The 6,000-nt window shown below is 50.4% G+C and overlaps 1 protein-coding gene across 5 annotated transcripts in view; it reads left to right on the top strand.

Moving 5' to 3' along the window:
* Positions 1 to 6,000, top strand: part of LOC130123237 (neurexin-1a-like) — a 456,613-nt gene that overhangs the window by 369,410 nt on the left and 81,203 nt on the right. The gene's annotated exons all lie outside the window — the stretch shown is intronic.

The following is a 6,000-nucleotide window of genomic DNA, read 5'->3' on the forward strand; positions in this document are numbered from 1 at the left end:
AGAAGTCCTTAAGCGCCATTATTGGAATCTCAAATGCAGGACACAGACTCATAACTACCCTTCCATTTATTGCAGCCATCACTTTGTTCTCCCCCCCCCCTTTTTTTTTTATTCTGGGGAACACAAAAGACTGGATAGCTTCAAAAATCCAGCTCTTCTCCCGAGCCCTGGCCATGGAAGTAATACCATCACAATGGTGCTGTCGTGCCCGCAGGGTGCCGTGCAGTACACTACCGGAGCGCCCAGTGAAAGCATGCTGCACAAAAAGATAATGGAGGATGCCTTGGCCTTATTCTTCCTCTGTTATCAGAGCGTGATGCACTTACAGAGCTCTGTCTCCCTCACTCTGCATGCTTCAGCCCTCCATCGCTTCTTTCTGCCCTTTTTTCTACCCCTGCCCCATGCACCGCCGCCCCCTCGACCCTTTCTCCCCACCTTGTGGTGTGGTCCAGATTTGCGGTGGGGGTGGGTGGGGGGGGGGGTTTCCTCCCCAGCTCTTTCAGCTATGTTTCCTAATGAATCTGATGTACTGAAGCATTGAAACACAACATGCCATCTACGGGGCAGTTGATTGTATTATTCTCTCCGCTCCGCGTTGTGCGGCTTTGTCCATGAGCCCATTTGGTGTATTGTGCGACCAATCAGCCATCAGTGAGCACACTAACAAATGGTGCAGTGGCTTTCCCCGCCAAAGCACACACACAAAAAAAAAAAAAGCAAACGCAATAAAAAAAAGAAGAAGAGAGATTTGTCTTGCTCCTTCCTCCCCAATTCTCCCAACTCTCTCAGCTGTGGACGTATTTGCATATTCCTTCGTTTAATATGGAGAGTGTCCCGGGGCTTGTAATGAGATAAAGCCCCCACCTTATCTGACCACTTTATTAAAAAAAAAGAAAGAAAGTAAAAGAAGAAGAAGAAAACAAGCGTGTGAGGGCAAACCAGGTCGGTGGGGACGGCTCAGCTGAATCGCGGCCGTCTGGCGGTGGAGATAAGCCGGGCCTATCCCGTCCCCAACCCAATCACCGCGGAGCAGCGGTCCCAGATTCTGCTCACGGGCGGCAGGATGAATGGGCCGAGGCCCTGCACCGGCGCCCCGGGGATCACATTGTTTAACAGTCCCGGATCCCTCAGCAAGGATCAATACACGATCACGCCGTGATTATATCCACACTTAATTAGCACGAGCGGGGTGATACTCGCTGAGAGCGTCATAGGAACCGCGGCTAAAACGATGAGGAGCTGCCGCCCTGCTTTTTTAAGAGCGGAGCATTTACAACCACAGTGGAACATAACAACCACAACGCACAACGTGTTTGTGTGTTGTGGTTGTACTTCTATCTTGGTGAGGCCCAACCGAGTTTCTAACCGTCAGACCGAGGACCTTTTTGTACAGTGAGGACATTTTGGCAGGTCGTCGCTTCTTTAAGGGCCTGTTTGAGTGTGAGGGTCTGGGTTTAGGGTTAGGGTTAGGCATGTAGAGCTCATGGTTAGGGTTAAGGGCTGTCGGAAAGAATGCAGTCGATGAGGGGTCCTCACAAAGACCGAACTACAAGAATGTGTGTGTGGGGCTTCTGGATAGCATGGCGGTCTATCCCATTGCCCACCAACACGGGGATCGCTGGTTTGAATCCCCGTGTTGCCTCAGGCTTGGTCGGGCGTCCCTACAGACACAATTGGCCGTGTCTGCGGGTGGGAAGCCGGATGTAGGTATGTGTCCTGGTCGCTGCACTAGCGCCTCCTCTGGTCGGTCAGGGCGCCTATTCAGGAGGGAGGGGGAACTGGGGGGAATAGCGTGATCCTCCCACGTGCTACGTCCCCCTGGTGAAACTCCTCACTGTCAGGTGAAAAGAAGCGGCTGGAGACTCCACATGTATGGGAGGAGGCATGTGGTCGTCTGCAGCTCTCCCCGGATTGGCAGAGGGGGTGGAGCAGAGACCAGGACGGCTCAGAAGAGTGGGGTGATCGGCCGAGTACAGTTGGGGAGAAAAAGGGGGGGGGGCTGCAACTGATTGACAGCAAGCAGGGACCAGTGGAGAAGCTGTTTGCAAAGAGCTCTTCCTGATTGGCCGATGAGGAGCGGGTACAGAGTAAATGTCCTATCTCCATTTACAGCGCCTGGGGCGGCCGCGGAGACCGGATTTCTCTCTCAGTACGTGGACTTCTGTGAAAGCTGTCAGGGATGTAGGAAGAGTTTGACCAAATATTGCAGGATGTGTTCCAAATGGAAGTCGCTGCACTGCAAAAAATGAAATATTATCAAGTGAAAATATCTTGTGTTTGGTACATCCATCCATTCTCTGAACCGCTTATCCTGCTCTCAGGGTCACGGGGATGCTGCAGCCTATCCCAGCAGTCATTGGACGGCAGGCGGGGAGACACCCTGGACAGGCCGCCAGACCATCACACAGGGCCGACACACACACACACATTCATAGCTAGGGACAATTTAGTTCTGGTGATTCACCTGACCTGCATGTCTTTGGACTGTGGGAGGAAACCCACGCAGACACGGGGAGAACATGCACACTCCACACAGACGACGACCTGGGACGACCCCCAAGGTTGGACTACCCCGGGGCTCGACTCATAAGTCAGGTATTGAGTAGAATTATCTTGAATTATCTTGTTCCACTGGCAGATAATTTTGCTTATTTCAAGTTTTTTTTTTCCCTAATTTTGGTGAATTTAATCTTGTTTTGAATAACTGTTAATCGTGTTTTCTTAAAACAAGACTAAATTGACCAAAAATCAGGGGAAAAAAAACTTGAAATAAGCAAAATTACCTGCCAGTGGAAATAAGATAATTCTACTCAATATTGGACTTACTGCACCAAATACGAGATATTTTCACTCGTTAAGATTTCATTTTGTGCAGTGTGATAGCCACTTTAACCACCGCCCCTTCACACAGCCTTTTGTCCACATGTTAGGATGGTGCAGAGGGAGGCTTTACCCCGTAATTTGCAACGAAAAGTCTAATTTTTTAGCGCCGACAGTGGCACACGGCAACACAACTGCCAAGCGAAGGCGTCCGAATAGAAAAAACCGAAGACACACTGCAGACGAGTGCGGGTGTGTTGTTTCTGGTTTTGCTCTGCTCCCCCATGCCGCTGTGTCCTCGGTGTCCTCCGGACAGCTGTGGGCTCGCTGGTCTGCAGGGTGCAGCCGGATGCTGACCTCTCTTCAGATGAGGTGTCAGGAAAGCACCAAACAGGGGCGCGGGACAGTCACGGCCCCCCACGGCACCAGAGATACGGGTGACACGGGTGACGCAACCCAGGCACCCCATGACTGACAAATGAAGGTGACCAAGATGAACCGAGTCCGCCGACGCCGTGTTTCCAGCAGCACGCGTTGATGGGTTTCCAGTCCTCTTGGCGAGTTTCTTTCTTCTTCCTAACCTGTGAAGTTCTGTCATCACAGTTTGCACCAGGATTTGATCACAAGTGTCTAAGGTGCACCGCCATTGAAGTGTAAAGTCAGACGTGGCCCTCGCCACGCTGCGGGGGAGGAAAACCTGACCCGGTGGATTTTATTCCCGGACGCTTAAAATAGAAGCACTTGTTAAGCTTCTCCGCACAAAGCGAAACGCTTTGAAGGATCTACACAGTAAGCTATTTTGAGTTTACCTCTAATTGGGGAGGGGGGGGGGTAAAAAAGGAATACTTAAAGGTTAAACTGAGATGAAAGTTATTGTCCAGGTTTTATCCTACGCTGGGAAGGGAGATAATTCGGTAAGATTTGCCTTTTAATAAATAAAAAAAATACCCTCAGGTGTGACCTCTATCAAAATGTTACACACGCAGGGCGCCCGGCTGGCGTGGCGCTCTATTCCGTAGCCTACCAACACGGGGATCGCCGGATCGAATCCCCGTGTTACCTTCGGCTTGGTCGGGCGTCCCTACAGACACAACTGGCCGTGTCTGCGGGTGGGAAGCCGGATGTGGGTATGTGTCCTGGTCACTGCACTAGCGCCTCCTCTGGTCGGTCAGGGTGCCTGTTCGGGGGGGGACTAGCATGATCCTCCCACGCGCTACGTCCCCCGGGTGAAACGCCTCACTGTCAGGTGAAAAGAAGCGGCTGGCGACTCCACATGTATGGGAGGAGGCATGTGGGAGTCAGTCTGCAGCCCTCCCCGGATCGGCAGAGGGGGTGGAGCAGAGACTGAGACGGCTCAGAAGAGTGGGGTGATTGGCCAAAAAATATAATTGGAAGAGAAAAAAAAGGGGGAAAATGTAAAAAAAAAAAAAAGAAAAGGGGGGGGATGTATGCATGCTTCAAACTGGTTATTTGATCACCTCGTGCCCTCCATGTCCTCATGTCAGAGAACTAAGGTTATTTTTGGAAATGGCTGTAGTTTTACTTTGCAGTTGTCTAATTATATCCCCCATTCCAAACCACCTACTCAGGTCGGTATCGCTTGGACCTTTATATATGAGATGTTAATGTGTTTCTTACCAGCACAATACTCGGTGTGTGTGTGTGTGTGTTAACGCTGTTTAATGAGACCCACTCTGCAGATTCCTCCCATTCGTGAGACTGTTAGATAGATGTAGTTATTGCACTTTACATAGGAAATACATATTTTCTTTGCTACGTTCTTCCTTTGCCCACCAAACTTAGCTATTTTGAGATTTTTCTGCTTATAACCCTCCAAATTGTCTTTATGTAAGCATCCCACCAGGTCAAGTTTCAGGTTTGTGCAAACTTGGCTAACGAAAACTTTCTCATGCTGATTCACATTCCTACACGTCCCTTTGTGGTTGTGCTATTAGACACAATGGGCGGGCCGCAGTATCGCACCTCGTACCAACGGTGAGGGTGATGCGCCTCACGAAACCTCCTCATCATGCTCCAGCACCACAAAATGAACCACAACCAAATTCCACCGGCCCGTCCAGCCACCTTGATTTGGATAAAATTGGTGTTTCAACACCTTTTAGCACCGCTCTTCTACACAAACTAGCAACGAATCTGAGCTGCAAGGTTACCTCCACTCCTTCAGAACCTCCTTTCTTTCCAGTGCAACGCAGTTCCTCACCGAATCACTGCTACCTGCCGGATCCTTTATCTGCCAGAACGGCATTAATATAGTTGATGGGACAAACACTGTCAATCTGTTAGGAGAATGGAGTGGACTGAATTCAATCTCTGAAGACAATAGCGGGGGGAAAAGCACTCAGAGGCAGTGCCACTGGGTTGAAAGTCCTCTTTTCTGCAGAGGTTATTGGCCTTGACAGAAGGGCAATGCAGAGTTTGGCCCCATCAACGCCAAAGTGCCCCTCCAATCTTTTAGTCTTTTTGCAGCTCCTCTTTGTCCCTCCGCCACTCGTGAGGTCTATTCTGCACCTCATAGAGAGCACTTTGGATCTGACCTTCACATAATCAAAACATCTTATATTTCAGCAACTTTTTTTCCCTTTAGTATTAGTTAGGGTTTTTATTTTTTCCTATGTCAAAAAAACAGCATTGGTGACACTAGCCCCTCGTAAACTGTGCAGCAGTGGGATGCTGTTAGCTGATCACCAGCTTAGTTAAAGTAGCCTACTTATTTCCCTGCAGTATTCACAATATGCTCATAAGTCATGACCACTTAATAAAAACTAACACTTGTGGGCGGCACGATGGCGCAGTGGTTAGCGCGGTCGCCTCACAGTAAGAAGGTCCTGGGTTCGAGCCCCGGGGTAGTCCAACCTTGGGGGTCATCCCGGATCGTCCTCTGTGTGGAGTTTGCATGTTCTCCCCGTGTCTGCGTGGGTGTCCTCCGGGAGCTCCGGTTTCCTCCCACAGTCCAAAGACATGTAGGTCAGGTGAATCAGCCGTACTAAATTGTCCCTAGGTGTGAATGTGTGTGGGTGTGAATGTGTGTGTGGGTGTGGGTGTGGGTGTGGGCCCTGTGATGGCCTGGCGGCCTGTCCAGGGTGTCTCCCCGCCTGCCGCCCAATGACTGCTGGGGTAGAGACTCCAGCATCCCTGCGACCCTGAGAGCAGGATATACAG

This window comes from Lampris incognitus, chromosome 13 (genome assembly GCF_029633865.1).
Source record: "Lampris incognitus isolate fLamInc1 chromosome 13, fLamInc1.hap2, whole genome shotgun sequence".
Taxonomy (NCBI): Eukaryota; Metazoa; Chordata; class Actinopteri; order Lampriformes; family Lampridae; genus Lampris; species Lampris incognitus.